Here is a 22599-nt window from a genome sequence, read left to right on the forward strand (position 1 = left end):
TAGGTGAGACACAGCGTGCGCTGAACTGAGCCCACCCTTTAATCCTAAGGTTCAACTGCCAGGCTGAGCGAAGCTTGGGTGGTGGCAGTGAGGTCCTCAGGACGTAGGTTTGTTTAGAGTGACCTTCTCTTAGATGGATTGCCTCACAGGGCTGATGAACTCCGTCTGCCCGGATGAGTTCCGTCACCGGGAATCGAACCCAGGCTGCGGCGGTGAGAGTGCTGCATCCTAACCACTTGACCACCAGGGGACCAGTTCAACTAAATACACAATAAATGTTATGCTACCTATTGCTCCTTATTAAGGAGCAATGAGAGCAATTATTCAGGCTGTGGGTGATTGGGGTTTCATGATGTCCTGCTTCAGAGGGGATCCTACATCTCCAGTCCTTGAAAATATCCTGCCCACTAGGCTGTGGGCAAAAGGGGAAAAGATAGGAAGGTCATACTCCTGCCTGTTTTTGAAACTGTTCCTAGAGGTAGAAAAATTTGCTAGATTCAGCAGGAAAAGATTGAAGAGAGAGAAAGCAGGTAGTGTAACCAACTCTTCCATGGGCTCTTGCAGTGGTTTGTGCTGGAGCTCACAACAGTGGGCAGGACCCAGAACTCACCTTTTTTACACACATATGCCCTGCTTGCTGGGCTGGAGAGTCACACTCATTAGTCCCCATGTTGATCCTAAAAGAGGTACTGTCCTTCTGAGGTGTCTGGGTGTGAATTGAACTGCAGGGTTCAAGCCAGTTGTCAGGTTGGCCCAAGGGGTGATGACCCCTAGGTGGAAGAGGCAATGCAGATATGTCTGGAACTTGCTAAAACTTGTGACACCCCTAAGTGACATCAACAATGGGTTCATTCACCTCAACCTCATCAGCAGTGGCCTTGTGAGCTGAAAAAAACCTGGTCTTACCAGCAGGCAGGGGAATACAGGAGAAGAAAGACAAAAAAGTAGGTACTGCATTGTGAAATGCTGGGATTTTGTATCTTTTCCAGTTTAAGTGCTAGACTTGCCTCTCTGAAGCCAAGAAGTATCATTTCAGTCTCTCCCACTGATGACATAAGACTGCGGTATGACACATAACCTTTATAAAGCATCAAACATCTAGCAATGTGATAGTTGTTTTTATCACAATGCTCCCAACAAATAGCACATGCTGTTAATATGAATCTATCTTTCAGCAGGAGATATTTCAGGCACTGTTAGTAACATAATCTCATGCCGTTGCCCTAATAGAGGATGCTGCAGATCTAAATCTTGCTGGAGTGAATTCTTTCTTTGGTTATTTTCCTGTAGTTCTTGGCTTCAGTGGGACACGTGCCCACATACTGTGAATATGCTCAGCCTTGTTAATCTTTTTCCAGTGTTATGTCTCTGCCAGCCTGTTTGTGGGCTCAGAGATGCTGGGAGAGCACTGCAGATAATGGCATGGGCTAAGGAACACTGTGGAGGAAAGGAGGAGCAGTAGCAGGCCCGACCAAGAAATAAAACGGGACAGTAGTAAGGTTGGGGTGCTGTTATACACTCCTTAAAGGAGTGTGTAATACGTTTGAGGTGGGATTAAGAGGGGCAGAGGAATCCCAGGGTTCTTGCTACAGCACTCCCAGAGATCCTGTGCTGCTCTTAAGGCACTACCTGTTTTAGTGTTGGCTGCAGAACATGGTCAAGGGTAATCCATCTCTCTTGGGCAATTAACCATATCCCTTTGTGGTGTCCATGCTAACACATCAGCAGTACCAGAGGTCTTGGCCCCTGGTGTTTCTGTCATTAAAATGTTAGAGCTGTCCTTGGTATGGTTTTGGCTTGGGCTTATTGAAACTCTGTTGTACTATTCCTGGTCCTGGTTCAGGAGTTAGCCTGGGCCAGGGACCATCAAAAAGGTGGTTTGGATACAGCCTCCCTATTTTAGAGGCCAGGAGAGTTCAATAAATGCATGCAGCCATGTTATGACAGCATGCTTCTGCTCCCAGGGCCAGAGAACAGGGCCTGGATCTGCCGAGTTTATTGGTAGGGTTGTAGTCATTGCTCTTGAGAGCCTTCTGCAACGGGGAGGCTCTTGTTTCTTCTACTGTGATGCAAAAATCAGATGAAATAAGACCAAACCAGACACTGATTATATTTTTGAAAAGGATATGTTCTTTGGAAGTTACATTTTTGCTAACTAGAGAGGAAGGTAGAAGAACTCAAAGAAAGGTGGATCTGGTATATTAGACAATAAAATTTTGTGTATGTTTAAAAAAATTAAGAAAGCTGCAGAAAAGTAGAAACAACAGAAAGTCAATGTATAAAAGTCTACATGTTTGATAAACTGGATCTGCAAGATCTTTGGTATTTCAGGTCAGTTTTACAAAAAATATCTTACCGATATTCATATGAACAGGTCTAAAAGGATTAGTATAGTATTTATTAATTGCTACCTTTCCTGTATGTGCTCTGTCTTCAGGCAGTAACCTCATTAATTTAAATGGAATTGATCTAATATCAGATTGGTGGGTGACATTGTTGAATTGTACACAAAAATGCTTATGGACTACTGTTAGGTTTATTGTCACAGTTCAGGTAATTGTTAATCCTTTGAATTTGAAATGAATAACATTTTAGTGTTAGAGCTTCATTAAGTCCTCTGCATTTGTTAATCTCACACTCTGTGTAATCTGAATTAAGATCCATTTCCAGTATATGCCTCTGTTGCCCAAGTCCTGTGTGTATATAGCACACAGTTTTATACTTGGCTATTTGGAAAAAAAAAACAACCCAAAGTGACTTCACTACTGTGGCCTGAGAAAACAGTGTACTTGCAGCTGCCTGTGACTATCAGTCAGGAACATTTGTGTTGACGAAAATACTCTAATAACTAGGTCATTGCTGTATTATTCTAGTTTTGTTGTAAAACCTGACCATGGTGTTACTCTGACAATGTTGAAGGTACAGCGATGGTATGATGTGGCTGTCATGTTTCTCTTTCTTGCAAAATGAACCTCCAAGACCAGAAACCAGGTAACAATTATAATAGTTTCTTAGAGTTTGAAACTTTGGATAGTGTTTCTAAACTGTCTCTTGCCTTCTTACATCTCCTTCTCCTGGACAGCAGTCCCTGAGCATGCTCCAATCTGGGTTGCCAGACCTTGTCCTTCTTCCTACCAATATTCCCTAATCATCTGACTCAGGCACATCTTTAAATTTTCTCTTCTCTTGTTATATGTGAAAATTCATGTGATGGATCCTATGTGTGTTTCTGGGCAACAACACTATGAGTGTTGAGGCAGCAAAAAGGAGAGAGTTGACAGCATTAAATTGCGGCTGTGAAGGAATCACCTTCTTGGATTTGAGAGATAACACACCACACGCTCTTGGGCTCCCAAGTGGGTTTGATGCTGATTTGTTTATGAGACTTCATGCCAGTGAGCCTCTCTGGCATGTGGAGCCACAGAATGAGAAAGGGGACAGGCTGGGCTGCAGGGGCACATGGATGACCCCCAACAAATGTCTTCTCCAGGAGAGCTGATCTCATGCATCTGCATTTTCTGCTCACACCAACTAACTTGAAACAGAGCCTAAAGGAAGCAACAGCAATTTGCTGATCAGAGTTCAGAGCACATCTTTTCCACGACACCCATGAGGCCCCAGTCCCAAGCATTTCAGGGAATAACAGTTTTCCCTCTGCTTCTGCTCTTCAAATCTGGTAATTCAACATTACTTTCTGCCACAGACCTGGATGAGAGCAAAAGTTTAATCACTTCCATACTGCCTCTGCTCCAGTCAAGGATTTAGCTTGAGCCCATTTGCAAATAAAACAATGAAGAGAAGACTTTGTCTTAATACATATAAGCTGAAGCTGTGTATTAAAAAGATAAAAACTGATAAGCTGCAAAGCCTGTTCAAAGGCAGGCTGGTAGAGTTAGGAAGTATTTTCTTTTTGCAGAAAGAAATAATGCTCAGTCAAACACCTACAGAGTGTAATTGTACATGACAGTCCATGTCAGAGTGCAGCAGTGAAAACTGAAGTAAATATTTTTTTTTTCCAAGCTGGAAATCATGCATCAGCCTAATGAGTAACAGGTTTTGTTTGTTTGTTTGTATTGTGTTTCTGTTGGTAGGGAGGATGTGTTCTTTTGTTCTCACCATTTCATGCTGGCTCAGGTCTCTAATGCTACCATCACGTTGACTTTGACAGATTCTGCTGGAAAAACAGGCGTGTTTTCACTAGTGGTGCCCAAATACCAGCTATGTGATATGATTCACTTTGTGGAGGTGGAGGAGAATAGTTTAAATCACTGCTTGGTTTATGCCCGAAGGATGCCTGCTACAGAGGAGGTTTAACCTGTTAAATCTACGCTACCTGTTCTCTTTCTAAAGGACTGTTTTTGACAGTCTTCACATATATACACGTGCTGTATAAATGAACTGAGGTCTGCCTCACACACTTTGAGTTATAACCACACTGTGGTGCTATTAATTGTCTTTGCTATTGGTTTGATCAAGAGTTTGATCCTCCAGCACAGCCTCAAAAAAAGAGGCACAGCTTTTTAGAGGAAAACTATGTTTTTAGAGGAAAAATATGTTTCTACCAGAGACAAGGTGTAAATACTTTTAACTTTAAAAGAAAATCTAATTAGGCACTAGTGAATGTCAGTTTTAAGACTTCAATGTATTCAGGTCCTCTTAGCATCCGGTTTTGTGATTTTAGTGTGCTGGATGATTGAGGAAGGTAGAAGACATGTTAGGAATCATATATGACATGATTATAGTGAACAGGGAATGTTTATTCACTGTTTATCATAAAGCAAAACATGAAGGGACTTCTGTGAAGGTTATGGGATGGCAAGTTCAAAATAAACAGCACATAGTTAAACTGCGGCACTTATAATCTTGAAAGTTTATGTGAATTTAGGAAACCAATTAGATGAATTCATGGAAAAAGGCTACTCAAAGGATAATAACGTGAAGAAATAATCTCTGTCTTAGGAAATCCTTATGCCTCTGATTACTGGCAGCAGGAAAGCAATGCCAAGAGAGGCATCAAGAATTGTTTCCCCTATTATTCTGAACTTAGTCCTCCTCTACTGCTCACAGACCCAGATTAATGTTTATACTCTTTTTGCAAAATGAAGACTGTAAGCACAGCAGTGAATATAAACTGGTGTTAAAGCTCCATCAAGCAGATCATAAATTTGGGGTACTAACATTGCAAATTTCATGTTACATCTTGTGAGCAGTTTGTTCACACAAAATTTGCAAGTTAAATTTTCTTCTTTTTTGTTTTTCCATAACTTTACATTGACACCAAATTACTCCATGTCTTTTTGAGTAAGCTGATTTCTAATACTATTCTGTAGTTAAAATAGATACCTTGAGAGATTAATCACTTTGGAATTCAAGTAAAGGTGAACGATTCTCTCTATAGTTTATGGCATTATAGTAGCTGACCACATGAAAAAAGGAACATAATATATTTATGTGCAATTAGTTTGCTTCTTTTATTCTTATTTCCTCATGTCATTTGCAGAAGAAATTGTCTTTTTTGAGTTTAAAGAATAGAGAAAACATTCTACAGTAATGGATACTGAGTAAATATTATAAGGCTTTACAATATCTTTAGGTTCAATTATTTTAAGCAGTATACAAAAGATCTGACTTTCAGCTAGTCTTGAACTAGTGCATATAGTAATGGACCCTCTATATTCCTTACCTTACACACACATACACGTATATACAGCTGTGTAAGCACACAGACATATTTTTTATACCTACAGTATGTATTTATGAATGGTATAGAAATTACATATAAATTACAAACCTGAAAAGAAAATTAAAAAAATCATGTATCAAAGAAAGACAATGGCACTTTCCTCTTATCATACAACTGAGTTTTAAAATAAAAATTATACTATGTCAATACCTGTCCTCAATATAATATTAATCTGTTGACTTTTTTCATCATAGCAAAAGGCGTATTGAAAAAAAGTTGTCCCAGTCTCTTAACTATGTCATTACTTCTTTTGACAGATTTGTTATTATAGTTTCTAGCAGAAAACTATCATTCTTTGGGTCTTACAATGGGAAATGTGTCTGTTAATATGGCAAGTTATATTTGGAGACAGCATGTGCAATACTAAATGCCAGAACACCAATACGACCCATCTGCCCAATATGTAAAGTATAATAACACCATTATGAAGTGATGATATGTTTACATACCCTTGTAACAGGATTAAAGTTTTCTTAATTGTCTCCTGCTTTAACCTAATGTAATGTTTTTGGTGTGTCCTATAGAATAATATTGAAAGAATGAACAAATCAGTGGCGGAACCTTCTGAGATTTGCCTAATTACAACTCAAATTGTTCCCATATTGGAAATTACATGCATATAATGCCTTTTGGGGCACAGAGTAGAAGAAGCATATGAAGGTCAGCCAACAGTATTCTGCAATGAGTTCTGTCTTCTTGAACTTTTAAAATGTCTTTTTCATGCAATGAGACACATTAATTTACTAGAAACAGATTTCAGAATTGTTTTATCCAATTTTGGAAGGCTTATTTCTGCAATTCCCATAAACCTGCTGAGGAAAACACAATTTGCAGTTGCCCCGAATTTAGTTAAATCACCACAAAGAGAAATCACTCAGCTAGGTCATGTGTAGGATTAGGATGCTGCTGCTGCACTTCAAGTACATGGTTCATTTTGAAAGATTCTCAAGAGTTTTACAGACCTTCAAGCAGATCTTGACCCATGCATCATTCAAAACAGCCCTGTGACATGCAGGGGGGTCTTGGATAGGTCAAGAAGTACCAGGTGCATCCAGGTGTTCCCATGACACTATTCATGCTTGTGATAGGTGAACATATCATAGTTTTTCTTTTTATTCCACTTCAGCCTTTTTACAGTACAGCTGCTTATTAACCAACATGACTTCTTGCTAGCCTGGAAGTGCTGGCCTCACTGAGCAGAACTACATGTCTGAGGGCAGAGAGATACTTGCAGAATGACTAAGTCTTTGGGGAATGTCTTAAGGATCAGTAAGGTCTTCCTGAGCCATTGATAATGGCTGGTGTTTCGGGAGATGTAGATGATGCTTGATTGAGCTGATTACTTCAAGTCAAAAAAATCCCTTTGCAATCTGCTTTAATGAGTTCACTGAGGAGTTTTAAAATGGTATTATGCAATAATTCCTTCCATTGAAAAACACATAAGTCATTAAAATATGTTATCTGCTATATATTAGTCTAAGAAATATTCTGACATCAGTATTCTCATAAAATCCCAGTTTCATCAGTGCTTGTTGGCACTGCCAAGCACCTGAGGGCTTACATATTAGAAACAGGACCTGTACCACCCTGCAACCATAAAACTAAACAACATATACAAATGTTGTTTGTTTGTGTTTTTTTTAAATAAAATATAGATGTTTGAAAGGTGGGCTGCCTGCTCCCGAAGTATGGCAATGCAAAGAAAAGGAGTGGATGTAGTCCATGATGGATATGGGTCAGAAAAGCATCTAGGTCCTGTTACAGAATCTGTCTGTGACATCTTCTGTGATGGTACAGTACATGTACTGCTACTTGGGATCTTTTGCTTTCAAATGTGAGTTTTGGCATCAGATTGGTTCATTGGTAGCCTTTTTCCTTCAAGAATTAGTGCTGCAATCCATTCTAACTGGAAAAAAAAAAGGAAAAAAATTCATTTGGCAGTGCTCCATGACCTTGATTTGCTCTGCTTGCAAGGTACAAATGAGAGCTAAGATTTTTTTTTTTTAATTCTTTTTTTTTCCCCAGTTCGCTGGAAATTTAAGGACTAAGAGAGCCAAATCATACTCCTTGCATGGGTGAGAAGGGAAATGAAAATGTAATTTTTCAGGGTGAACAGCATATTTGACATGTTGTGATACTTGTATCTGCATATTTTGTGAGCACTGGGCACTAGAGTTTTTCATATTGTGCCATTACCATATAGCTGATGAGTATAACATGAACTGGTGCTAAAGCAGAGTCTCAAACCTGAAAGCTATCATTATCAAAGATTTTTGCCTCTTGTTGCTATTCAGAAGCAGCAGTTTAAACTTCTTAGTCTACTTCTTAGTCTATTTTGCAGCTTTACAGAGCTTTGGAGCCTTGCAAATGTTTAGGTTTTGTCTTGACCTACCCTAGCAGGGATGAGTGGGCAGGGATTTCGTGCTCCTACCCTCAGCACAAGTGTGGATAGCATTAGAGTTTGGACTCAGTCACATGACAGGATAACTGCAGCCAGACTCCCTGGGGTAACCTGGATGTTTTGTGTTGAACCTGTAGTGCAGTCTGACTCTCAAGCCAGCGTGTCTGGGCCCATCACATCAGTGTAGCTGTTGCTTTCAGACATGGAGCGCTGGCATGGAGACTTCAGTGCCATTCTTTTCCCTGTTTTTGGCCACACTTTCTTCAGGAAATGAACACCTCCACCTTGCTTCAGTTCGTGGTGGTTGGTTTGGCCCCATTGCTTGTCATCAGCAAAAGCAAGATGACTTCTTGCTGCCTCATCGGTGGCACTAACTTGGGTTTAAAAGGTCTGGGTATGTTGTCTGCAGGGCAGATATAACCATTTCCAAGATGGAAAATTTTCTTAAGCAGTGTTCTTTTTTTCTGGAGATTTTTTATGCACAATTTTGCCCTTAATGAGCTTTGTAGCTGCAACAAAAATTGGCAGTTTAGTGGGTGTTATCTCAGATAATCAGCTTTATTAGCAAAATCAGGTCTCACAGCTCCCTTTGACTTGGTTCAATGCAAAGGAGTATTAACAATTTAAGTTTAGTCTGAACTAGTTGCTTAGATGGGGATTGCCAACTTTATGTGCATGCTTCTGTGTAATTATAATTATGAAAATTGCTTTTCAGCTTGTGAAATGGTGGAGCCTTCAGCCTTTTTAAATTAAGAGGCTGTCAAATATATATACTATTCTAATGTACAAGTCCATGGCATTTAAAAAAATAAATTCTTTTGAATGTAGGAATCCAAGGCTCTTGCTGTACAATTATGTTATGATTAAAATAACATTCACATGAATTATGGTAACTCCAGTTAAGAAACACTTAAGGGAATTAATGATAAATTATTGTAACAAGTTGCATTTAATTTGATGGCATTACCCGTTTACTAAGGAACTCCTTTGTTGTCCATCACCATAGTATTAGAGGATGAAATCCTCGGCATAATGTAGGTAGAATTTATGTTTCACACTTAGAATTGCGTATGGAAGAGAGATATCTTTAATCTAAACTAGGTACTTGGGACCCTTAGAGAGGGAAATCCACAGTAGAATATTCAGCCTTTTGGCTGATATAATTCTAAAGAAGTGATGCCAAACTTCCACAACATGATGTTTTGTCTGATTCTTTTGTGAATGGAGATAAAGTTGGTACAAAGTGTTCGTTATCGATACCAGGATCATCAGTGCCTTTGAAATATTTCAATCAGGAATAAACTTGATCGAGAGAAGAACAGGCAGTGGGGTTTAACAGACTGTGTTATTCAGAAAGTTGGAGGGAGAATCTTAATAGTCCTTTAAGGACTCAAAGTCTATGACTAGAAGTGTATTAAAAGTAACTCATTTGGACATGTAAAATGCATGTTTTCATAGTTACAGACTAATTTCCATATACGTTTTTCATTAAGCAAAAAAGAGCCATCTTCCTTTCTCCCTCAGTAAAGCTGTCTGTAGAACAACATCAAAAATACAGAAAAAAAATCTAAATAGTAATAGGCTTGAAAATGGTGAGTTGAAGTTTCGAACACTGTGAGTCTGCAGGGAAACCTGAAATGTGCAGTCTTGAATGGCCATGAATCTACGCTAATTAACAAAGGCCAGGACCGTGCACTAATGTAAGTTAGTTACAGCCCACTGAATCCAGCCACAGCAACACCTGTCTTCAATATAGAGAAAGAATAATTGCCATGAGGGACTTGCATCCAGGATGCAATGATGGAAGCTCCACTTCGTGCAGAGGGTAGTAAAGCCTCTAAAAATGATGGATGATAGATGATGGTTTTCTAACACAAAACATACTGAGTTTGACAATGAGTAATTTTATGTTGGATCTTGTTCTGATGGATATAGATGAATTAAACACTGTGCAGCAGCCTTTAATAGCTATGGGTCTGATGATCACAATCTGATTGCAAGTAACATGTAACTTAATATATTAAAAGAGAACAGTCCCAACAGCTAGCATATTTGTGAAAGTTAGGGAGAAGTGGTGAATAAATTTACCTCCGAGAAAAATTGGAGATGGAAAAATCTGAATGAAAGAAGGGAGTACCTCAGCAAGAGTTTATTGTTTGGCTAGTAAGTCTTGATTCCACATTCAGAGGATGTAACTTGCTAAAATAAATTCTGGTCCAGTGGAAAAACAAGGCTATAATCACCCTCAAATATCTGACATGTAGGAAAAAGTTCAGAGATAGTTGAAAACAACCCGTATAAACTAGAAATTGTGGTATTTTTAAAAGAAATTAAACCTCATTGCTAAGAGAAAGAAAACCTATTACAAAATCCCTGGTTACAGGATAGGGATAAGGATATTAGGAGCAGAAGAAACCTTTGGGTGGAGGCTGGCTTAATTCTAGAGAAACCAGACAAAACTGACAGTGATGAAGTAAAAAATACAGAAGTAATAAGGATTTCTCTTCTCCATTTGGAAATATATACTGCGACATACTTTATCACCTTCCTAGCTCATCAACACTGAAGGAAAACAATAGAGAACTGCTAGGGATAAACATTTTTATATCATCTGTCTTGGCTAACTTGCACTTAATAATACTGAAAGAGTTGGCTGAGGACATCTCTGTTTCACAGATGTTCATTTTTAATAAGTCCTGAAATCTTGGGGAACCTCCAGAACAGGGGAAGAATTGCAATATTGTGCCAGCAAACAAACAGCAGAAGTGAGCTGATTCAGACAGCTGTAGGCTGGTTTACCTGGCATCACCTTCCCTTCAAATAATGGACAGTCTGGTACAGAATTCAATTGATAAGAAAAAAATTTTCCCATGAATGTAACAAAAATCTGAACAAAAGGTTTAGGTAAATAAATGGGGTTTACTTTTTGGAATGACAAAGTAAATTGATTTTAGTAACAGCACAGACAGAGTGCATTATGGACTGTTTTAATATGTACCAAGTGTTATTCTGACTAAGGGATCAGCACTACGTGATCTCAAGAAGGTAAACTTGGAGTCTACTATGACAAAATCTTAAAAGACTTTCAGTGGGTACCTTCATTAAATAGAAATGCTTTCAGTAGAGCTACAGAATGGTGGCATCTGCCTTCAAAGCCATGTAAATTTTCCCTCAATGCTATGGAAGTAAGTGAGGATCTATCCCTGTGAACATCTGTGAAAGACACAAATACTGTAGAAGTGATTTCTTCTGATGATTGCACAAGGTAATCCAGATCCTTTGGTCCAACAAAAATTGAATTTGTTTAACTGAGCCAGAGAGAGAAAGATATTTTTTTCTCTTTGTTCTGTTCTTTTTAGTACCAACCTATTGTTTCTGAAAAGAAAGGTGATGAGTTGGAGATTTTGGAAAAAAACCATAACAAAACCCCCCAAGTTATAACAATGCTGGAGAAAAAAAGACTTTTGGTGACAGGATTAAAGTAAAAGAGGAGGGGCTTTTATTAAAAAAGAAGTTCAAGTGGAATGAGAACATTTAACAATAGATTTTTTATTGGAAAAGGCTGCCTTGTGAAATCAAAGCTCTGTTAATTTTTCTTTCACCTGACTGATTTTTTTTTTTGGCAGAATCTTCAGAAAGGTATTTTGAAAATGTTGATATAATACATACTAATATTTTTGAAACCATGAAGTCCATTTTTATGCTTTAAAATGGCTCATTTTTCTAAAATATAAGCTAATTCTCATAATAGGCGGTTATAAAACACAAAATGGTATATTCCTCCCATTTGAGAATCCAAAAGTCCAAAGACTTATGAAAATCTTAGAGTTCTCAGAATTTCACAGGTGAGCATTTTGAATATCTTAGATGGGAAAGATAGCTGTTTTGGGGAAAAAAAAAAGTAGATCAGAAAAGTATTGTTCTATTATGTAAGAGAGAAATTACTTGATTATAGAAACAAATTATTTCAAACAGGAAGAGTACTAGGAAACAAAGATGAAAATAAATGTTTACATAACAAAAAGCTGATCTTCTGTAAAATGCAGCTATAGTAATATAACTTATTATTTCTATATCGAATGCAGTAATTTATAAGACTAAATTTTAGCTTCTGGAAAGATAGTCAGTTTTGAGTCCTTGTCTTCAAGAGAGATTATTCCATCATTTTCCTTGATAGATATTTTCAGCAATCTTTGACTCATACTTTTAGCAAGACGCACTTTTCTTCTGCTTTGAAAACATTCACCTCTTGCATTCTGCTGTTGAAATTGTCATGTTAAAGTAGTCCTTTAAACCCTGCTGGTTTTCTTCACCACATACATTTTTATTTATCGTAGTCAAGTTGCCCCTTCAAATAACTATGCCACACAATGAGGCAATCAAAACTGAAAAGAAGATATTATGGCCAAATCAAAGACCCGAGTCCAGTTTTGCCTAAAGAGAAATTTTATTTGAAAGCTGGTATTTCTGTTCCAGCTCTCAAAAATACATATTCATAGGAAATAAAGCTGTGCACGACAGACCTCCAGGGGTCATCTTGTACTGTGGCTCAGGGCAGAGTCAACTAAACGTACGTCATTCCTACCAGATGCTTGCCTAACCTGCTTTTAAAATCCTCCAGGGATCCTACAGCTTCCTTAGAAAATCAACTCCAGTGCTTCATTATCCTTACCATTAGGAAATTTTCCATAATATCTGGTAAGAGTCTTCCTCAATGCTGTTAAAGTCCATTACTTTTCACTCTTGAAGACAAAGAGAGCAGATTATTATGTCCTCTTGCTTCAGACGTTCCACTATCTGAAGTTGGTAATTTCTTCAACCTTCCCTATACTAGACAATGATAGACTTGGCTTTCCTCAGAGTGCTCTGAACTAGTGCACTAGCTAAAATCTTGCTAAGTTTAAATGTATTCCTACTGATACATGACATTTCAGAAGGTGTTCATTCAGATAGCGACCACTGTTCTTAAACATAGAAAATACGATCTCTTCAGAATGTTCATTTGACTCTGTTGGAGTACATTTAAGTTATACTGTACACATTACCAGAGGTATATACCCTTAGAGGTTAGAGATATCACAAAATGTAGTTCAAACCTGTCAGCCCAGCTTTCCTTTGCTGTTGAGGTCTGATGTGATAGTAACCTTGTTTTTTGGAAACATATTTTTTGCATTTGAAAATGTCTGTCACAGTTTGGAGCATCTCGCTAGATTACATCACAGTGGCATGCAACACACAGGAAATCTGAAAAATATGCTGCATTAAACTGCCCTTAAGGAAACTGTGGTATTCAAAATAGAATATGTTTTAAATCTTACTTTCTTGTTTGTACAACTGGCCTATGCTACATAAGCCCCATTAAAACTTGTATGTTGCGTGTAGTAACCAGGTATCCTGGTGGTTTTGGGTGAATTCACTCACATTACCATATGCTCTGTTTTGAGGTGAGGGGAGCTGGAGAGGTTGGAGTTTTAACCTGAAAAGAGTTATTTGCCAAACTGTCTGATTGATAATGGAACTGGGATACAAAAGAATGAGACATTTATCATCTGAACTCAACTCAATTTAGCGAGACTTTATTGACACCAGAACTTCTCTCAGATCTGCCAAGGAATGTTAATCACTGTGCTATCTGTCAAGAGGAAAGGGGTAACTCAGTATAGAAAGAGCCCTTTAATAGAGTGAAGATAAATATAAATGTAGATAAAACCAATATTCTTTGTTACATTCATCAGGGACTTCACCCTTTATGAAATTTTACTTATTGTTGCCAAGTGATTGATTGTACTTGTTTTAAGTCGTAATTTCATCACATATCATTTTTTACAAAATAATGAGAAGACCCTGTGAATCCCACTTGATTTCAGACTTCAGCAGTAGACAGCTATGTCCAGCTTGTCACCCTCCACCTATTTAACCTCAAGGGGAAAAAATAGCTACCTTTCCCCTGCTTTGCCTCTTCTTACCCTCTCCTCCTCCTCCACTGCTCTCACCTGCACCCCCTCCATTTCCATAATGTGAATGTGATTACAAGATGCCTTGGCTGGACTGGAGTATATCGCATTTCTTTAAGGGGAGAGCAGCCTCTCTCCCACGGTGAGTAGCCTGAAGCCATTCTGCTCTGTTTCAGGGCCCTAAATTATTATAATGTGAATAGCAAAAGTCAAAATAACACGCAAACAAAAACAGCCAAGAAATAGAAAGGTTAATATTTTGTATTCTTTTCTTTTGAAACTAGCTCATTGAGCAGGTTGGGTTAGTTTCAATCATTTTTTGTTTCTCATTCTTTAGGAGAGAAGTGGACTGTGGCCAGGTTTTCCTATCACAGCCCATCTGTGTTATGTGCTAGGGAGACAAAAGAAAAGATTAAAGACAATACTGTGTAAAATGCTTTATATTTTGGGGGTAGGGAGCAGAGGAGCTAGGTAAGATAGAAAATTATTTCCAGTTGAAGATTGTACTTAAAAATTATTATCATATTTTGTTGGTTTCAGTTGTCTGGGGAGTTTGAGATGAATGATGCTACAAATTGCTGATCAGATGTGTCAGAATTAATTTCTGCTTTCCATAATCTTTTTAAAAAGCTTGCTCTGGTTGAACTTTGTGCTGCTTTCCTTTGGAAATAAATTTTAAAGCGGCTTGACATGAAGGTCTAAGTATGGAAAAATGGAGAATAAATGTTAACATAGTGCTAAATATGTATGTACTAGAAAATAAAATTTCACTCATCAAAGGAAAAGCTTGACCAATGTGTCAATCCATGGTTTTCCCAAATGCTCCAGAGTCTTTAAATGCAAATCAGCAGCCCAAAGATATATTAAAAAGATATTATTCGGGTTGTAATGTCAAATACTCAAGCTCTTGGAAATTGCTTGCCCATGCAATGAGAATTAAAATCTCATGTGCGTATGATGCTGTCACTAATTGCATGATCCAATGTCTTGCCTCAGTGGGACCTTTGCCACTTTAAGGGGAGAGAATGGATGTTACTGACTTAGGGAACAATTATTCCTTATCATATGGCTAAGTATCTATTTAAAATATGAAGTCAGAATCATTAATTTCCCTGTGGTATTTTCTGTCCTGTCCATGACTTTAAAATCTGGGGCTTTATATGTCCAGAATTCATAAGAGTTAATCAATGTCCCCATGTCCCTTTCAGGTACAAAGCAGAACTATCACAAAAGCTTTGAGGCACTGAGGTAAACATTTATATGACAAAATTTAAATGCCAAATTTGAATCACCCTGAATCTGATTAATTGCAAAATTCAGCCATGTATATGACAGTATGTGTTCAAAATATAGATCTTATTGTCTTTATTGACAGTTGTGAGTCATCACCAGTTATGAAAATAATTTGGGCACTCAAACAATGAAGACTGCACTAGCAGCAACTGCCTAGGTAAAGCTTGGAATACATGGTTGCTTCCTATAGCAGATACAGGGCCAAAATGCTTTGCAGGACATTAAAAAAAAATAAATCTAAGAGTGGTAATGTTGGTGAGAATAGAGGTTGTGTTAACCCAACTTCTTGTATACAGGATAAGGTAGTCATGGAGGATGGAGATTTCCAAGATGGTTGTATTAAAAGTGAGTCAGATCTTTGCTAAGTATGTTACTAATGCAGACTGTTTTCTGAATCTTATTTTTTGACCATTTCTGTTTCTTTGAGAGGGCAAAATCACACATCCAATATACAGAGATCTCTTTTATGCTGGATTTCAAGTTTCTTAAATGAAAAAAGCAAAAAAGAAACAGATATTTCAGATACTTTTGCCCTTATTTTCATTCTCCAGAATTGCTACCATATTAGCTGAAAACCAAAATAAGTTTGTGATGGATACCTATTACACAGAATGAGCAATCAAAACTGTTAAACTGTGGTTGAGAGCCCCCGATCAGGGAATTAAAAATGGGAAATCTGGGGCAAGTTTCTTAATAGGCTGTGTCACCAGACACAAAATTATTCATGTTCTACACCAGAACTGACCCTGACAATGCATGCCCCTCCTATGAGTTTGCTTAGTTTTTATTATTAATTTATTTTCGAATTCTGTGGCTTTCCCGTTGCTGCATAACACATTTGCCTAATCAACTGTGCCATGACAGCACTTTACTTAAATGGAAAAGTATCATCCATGCTTTGCCCTTGAGAAAACTGAGCCACATATGGGCTAGAATGAAACATTGACTGAGTCAAGATGAGAATTTAGATCAGATTCCCCAGCAGTCACCCTTTTTCTTGCACATCTACCTCCTGCAACAACATCAAGTGTATGAAGGTTTTGTGTTCACATCTGTATTCCAAAATGCCTCTCAGGGAATATATATGGCCAGTTGTATGGTTTGTAGATTCATTTCTGGTTGCAAGTCGATGGTCGATTTTGACATATAAAGTACTAAGTTATGTTGGTTCTCCTGACCTGAGACACCACATTTTATGGTGTTACACTATTGGAGATTAACAGGATGTTAGAGAGGGCACTGCGTGCTTTCGATAAGCCTTGATGTAGGAGCTCCTAAAATGGGTAGTATGAGATCTGTGATACAAAGAACACCGTGTTTGAGATTTTGATAATTTGAAGAGTCTTTCTTGACAGTTCCTGATGGGTTATCTGAAATGTAACAAGTAAATTATTTCTTTTGAGTTTAACCCTCAATAGTGTAACTGGGCCTGCAGGGAAATTTTGCAGGGCATGGAGAAATGGAAGGCTTAAGTCAGCCCAAAAAGAGAGAAAACTGAAGTGAAACTTTACCAGAACTCATGTATTTAACCATGTGTTCATGATCAGCATGATTAGATCTACAGATGTCACTGGAACTACTCACAAGCTTAAAGCTAAACTGATGTTTAAACATTTGAAAGTGTAGGGCATTCTGCACAAGATCAGAAGTTATGGTAAAACAGAAGAAATGAGATTGGACAAGTGACTTTAGGGTGTGAATGGCAGGTGTTTCAGAATGCAAAACAAGGTAAGAAAGTTATGAGCAATAATAGGCAACAATTTACATGAATGCTTATTATTTAGTAGAAAATTTAGTTTTTAAAGGTTTATCTTCCACCATTAAAATTTTTGAGGCTCTACTTTTTACTCAGAAAGATACTCTTAATAGGTTTCCTCTTTTATTCTGCTTATTTTAGTGAGAAAACTCCCCCCCCATAATTATCTTAATTACATTTCAGTATAAATGATGGGGACAATTAATATCACTGGCAATATTTCCAGTTAAAATACACCAGATTTAATATCGGTTTTCTCTGAAATTTTAGCTATTTCAAAAGTAAATACCCTTACTTCCAAACTCCTCCATCTTCATTTTCACTCCTTTAACAGAATACTTTTAATGATGGCTTCAGTACAGTTGAAAAATTAATGTCCCGACTCTCAGAAATGCTGAGTTGGAAAATTAGTTCTTCCTTTTGGGTTTCAAAAAAGTTAAACATTGATCTTTAGTATCACTTAAACATGATTGATTCAGTTTTAGTGTCAAAAGCTTGCATACATCGATCTTCTATCAGTGACTGTGAAGCCCAACAGAGTGTATCTCAGCCATCCTGGCATGTGAAATTCCTGAGAGCTGCAGCTCAGATCTTGCAATTAAACAGACAAATTTTTACATAAGATTGAAGAATATACCCTTTAGGTGTTAGTATTGCAAATTTGCATTTTTGGTGGTCAGCCATTTCCAGTGTCCTGCTGCTTTAGCTCTTCCTTCAGTTGTCTCCTACTCCTCAGCATTGGTACTGTCATATTTCCACTCCCAGAAGAGGTTGTCTCTCAATTTCTACCATAAGCTGGGAGCGTGGGAAAGCCAAAACTACTCTCTGCAGCTGCAGAGAATGAGGGTCAATATGGGTCCTAGGAGGCACAGCTTTTCTGGCTATATCTGCAGAGCTGGAGAAATGAATCATGGTACGCTCTCTGGCACTAAATTCACCTGGTATCATATAGCTTGTGTGCATACACTTAAACTTGCTGAATTTCCCCCAGAATGGAGTGGCTACCTCCAAACTGCCTGTGAGGAATGGTTCTTGGCTATGCTGATCCCTGAACTATGCTGGCGTGATGTCAGAGAGAATCTTATGTGGCACAGGCCTAAAGTCTGCCAGGAGGTGCTGCCAATGGTTAGCAGTGTGAAGGGATGTCTGCCAGACTGTGTACTGGCCTTGTTGAGTTTATTGATGTAGATAAAGGCCTCTGGAGCTCACCTTGAGTTGTGAAATCTAGACATTAAGCACCATCCTCATGTGCCCTAGGAAAGTATGTTGCCTGTCCCTGACATGCAGCTGATGGAAGAAAAAGGCAGTGGGACTCAGCACTCTTCACATATGCCCTAGGATGACCTCTGCTCTCAATCAGGCATGTTTTACATCATGATAGGAAGATTGTTGTCTAAACAGGATGAGCATGTGCAGCTCCATAGCCTTCACCTGCATTAGTGATAAGTCAAGCCCTGTGGTACCCTGCATTGGGTAGGGTACCACAGTTGCCTGAATTTTAAGCCCATGCCTGACTGTGAAAGAGTTTCTAAAAATGAAGGATCCTCTGAAGATCTCCTTTAAAGGCCTGTATCTCATACCAAGCTGATAATAATGCAACTGCACGGGTCTTAGAATAGAACTTTGTTCATCTTCCTTATTGAGTGTGGGCTGCTGGCTGGAGGGGAGAGCTTTTTGGTGCTGGGTAACCATTCAGCGTAATGGCTTTTATGAATTTCACTGGTATGTACTGTAATAACATTAATCATGATGAACTCATTTGGCACTAATAGGAATGTCATATGTACTTGTATAAGAATATTCACTGTAGTTCATCATTAATTAACTGGGCTATTATTTTAAAGTGTTACCAGACATGGTATGTAAAAAGGGTTTACTTTGCAATCTCCTAGTGTTGAAATCATGTAGGCTCTTTTGCTATGGTTTATGTCAGAGAAAATCACAACAGAAAGAGCAAAGAATCCAAGACTAAGATAATACATTTCAGCTGTATAACCTTTGGAGACAAGAATGTAGGACTTGCCATATAGGCAAAGTGCAACGAATGTCATGCCCTATCTAGTCTGGTCTCCTGTTTCTCAACATGTCCTGTGCCAGTTACTTCAGGTATAAAAGAGAAAGAACACGAATGGGGAATTATATTCTGAAACCCAGAATTTTAGTATATCCTACTATAAAGTGTTTTCTATTAAGTACAAAGTTTACATGGTAGTCTTCTGTACGGGTCAATTGCTTTTATTTGACTATACAAATAAACAGTATCAGCTGTTTCTTCTTTACCCATTACTTTGCTATCATGCTTAAAAAATTCTAGAGAAACCACTTCTGATTTAGTGAGAGGAAAAATAAAGAAATAGGCCTGGAAGGAACTGCTGGCTTCTGATGCCTTGTCCCCTAATATTCTATCCAACGTTTCTTAAGTGGATCAAGCTTCAACCTGGATTTAGCTAGGTTTCTTGCTACTGGAAGACTGTTGTAGAACCCTAGCCCAGTTACAAACCTTATACTTGCCAGATATAATGCTATTTGCTGCTAATTATTTCTTGTGCTAATCCTGACTTTCAGGTCAAATAGTGTTTATTCCTCTCTGTGTTTACTCTTTTGATATATTTATGTAGCAAGCCATTCAAACTTTATTTGCTAGACTAAAAAAATTAATTCTTTTGATTTACTCTCATAAGAAATGTTCTCCTTTTCCTCCTAATGTCCTAATGACTCCCCCTTACTCTTACAGTCGTAAGTTACCTGTCAAGAACTAAAAGTGGTTTTGGGTCAGTGGGACTGTAGACAGTACAGCAAATGTCCTGATGCTGCTTTTGACAATGGTGTTTGTTTCCTCATCCTTACATGAAATACCTCTCCCTCTCCATCCTAGGTCTTTAATATTTCCATAGAACAATTCATCCAGATCTTTTTCATCTTAATCATTTCCAACCCATAGGCATACAGCTTCAGGCAAGTGATTTAGTTACACATTTGTAACAGTGGTAATCGTGCTGATGGCTTTAAGTTGTTTCTAGGAACTAGAAACTAATTTGGAGTCTATGAAGGTTTTTTTAAGTGAATGAAGAGAAGCTGTAGCCTCACAGACTGATTCAGAGTAGCAGCTTAGGCAGTTAACCTGAGTTAACCAAGAGTTTCACCCTCGTGTGTGTGACTAAAACTTACTACTGCTAACTTTCATCCTTTTTCTGCTACTCCTCAGAATCACCTGCTAGGAAAGTCTATATTGGTGAAATCCCCAGATCTGTCATCTGCAACTCTAAGGTAGCTTATCAGATAGATAATTAAAAATAAAACAGGTTGCAAGACTTATCCTTCAGTGGAAGATGAAGACTGTCAGCTCCACTCCTCCCAGTTATAATCAAGTACCCCCACAAAAATTACTGAAATTTCTATTTTCTCTGTTATAACTAGTAATCCAAGTGTGGCTCTATTTTTTTTTTTTTGTGGTTTGTGTGAAATCCAAATAGATTAGCTCACAAGCTTTCCCTTAGTAATAAATTATTTATTTGATAATAAAAGAAATGAGTTTTTCTTGTAATAACCTGATTCAGAAACATCCACATGCACTTCAGTCTGTCCTTCAGCTTCTGTTCCATGCCTTCATGTATCTTTTTATTCATAATTAATCTTTGTTGTGATACAGTTTTAGAGAGGTACAAAAATTGACCGAGAAATATAACATAATCCATTCACTTAGAGGTTTGATTGTTCTACTTTTCTCATGGCTTTAACCAGCTTCAACTCTGGTCTTCAAATCTCTCTCACTGGTCTTTGTAATTTCCAGGAATACAGTGGCACAACTGCCTTGCATTAAGTGCCAAAGCCTTGAAGAGCTACATGATGTTATGAAATGAAAATTCTGCCATACTGAACTGATGACTTGTTCTAATAAAAGAACCTCTTCTCATAGCACAGTTTTTCACCATTGTGGATTCTTTAATTGGGAAGAGAATTTCAAGGACATAGCCTGATTACAGATACAAAAAATCCTTCAGAAGAAAATGATATACAGAGAACTAAAGGTGTTTTTAATCTCAAATGCTCTGTTTAATTCAGCACTTGCATTGAAATTTATCATTGATCTAATTTTATTTTTCACAGATCTAATTGCAATGTCAGAAGAGCGGGGTTTAAATTGCCCTTAATTTGAATTAATAAATTAAAATGATGTATATAGACATGAAGAAAATTCCTTTGGAATAGCCATTTGCTTTCTTCTATAGGTTTACTGGAATAAAAACAGAAATAGAGATCATTTTTTCTCATTCCACACTCACTACTGATTCTAAAGGATCAACAAACTTAAGATAAATGTAAAGCTAAAATTGCTTTGTTAGATTTATGCACTGAGTAAAAGGATTGTTTATCCCTATGAACCACTGAGTGAAAGGATTGTTTATCCCTATGACCCAGGTGGTCCTGATATAAACTCCAAGAAATGAATATACTGATAAGTGAATTGAAGCAAAACACTTCAACAACCAGTGAGCGGTAACTCAATATGAAGCTGCCTTGTGGTGTGATCCAAAGTTTGTTCCGGGTCAAGGGAGAATAAGTTCCAAACTAGGGTTGCCATAGGCTGTGGTCACTCCTCACCTCCTTGCTGTATATATTACTAAAGCTTTCATGCAAGCACATCTGCCAGCTTCATCTACAGCTTAAATGTTGATCAGTGTTTTCCAAGGGGATCATGGGCTCAAAGAATGGTTTGGGCTGGAAGGGACCTTAAAGAGCATCTACTTATAACTCCTCCCCACAGACAGGAATGGCACCCACTAGACCAGGTTTCTCAAAGCCCCATCCAACCTATCCTTGAACACTCCCAGGGATGGGGATCCACAGTTTTTTGGGCAACGTGTTCCGGTGCCTCACCACTCTCACAATAAAGAATTTCTTCCTAATATCTAATCTAAACCTGCCCTCCTTCAGTTTAAAACCATCTCCCCCTTGTCCTATCAAGCCCTTGTAAAAAGTTCACCTCCAGCACCTTTAGGTGACACCTTTAGGTGCTGGAAGGTGTCATAAGATCACCCTGGAGCCTTCCCTTCTCCAAGCTAAACAACCTGTCTTCACAGGAGAGGTGCATCAACTTCTGATCATCTTTGTGGCCTCCTCTGGACTCCAACAGGTCCATGTCCTTCTTATATTGTGGGCCCCAGAGCTGGATGCAGTACTCCGTGTGGAATCTCACAAGTGTGGAGTAGAGGGGAAAAATCCTGCTGGCCATGCTGCTTTTGATTCAGCCCAGGATATGGTTGGCTTTCCATGTACAAGACCTTACACTTGGCCTGGTTGATCTTCATGAGGTTCACAGAGGCCCACCTCTCAAGCCTGTCCAGGTCCTTCCAGATCCCTTCCCTCCAGTGTGTTGACCACACCACACAGCTTGGTGTCATCAACAACCTTGCCGAGGGTGCACTTGATCCCACTGTCCATGATGCTGCCA

The sequence above is a fragment of the Lepidothrix coronata genome, unplaced genomic scaffold (assembly GCF_001604755.1).
Source record: "Lepidothrix coronata isolate B3197 unplaced genomic scaffold, Lepidothrix_coronata-1.0 Scaffold113, whole genome shotgun sequence".
NCBI classification, from domain to species: Eukaryota; Metazoa; Chordata; class Aves; order Passeriformes; family Pipridae; genus Lepidothrix; species Lepidothrix coronata.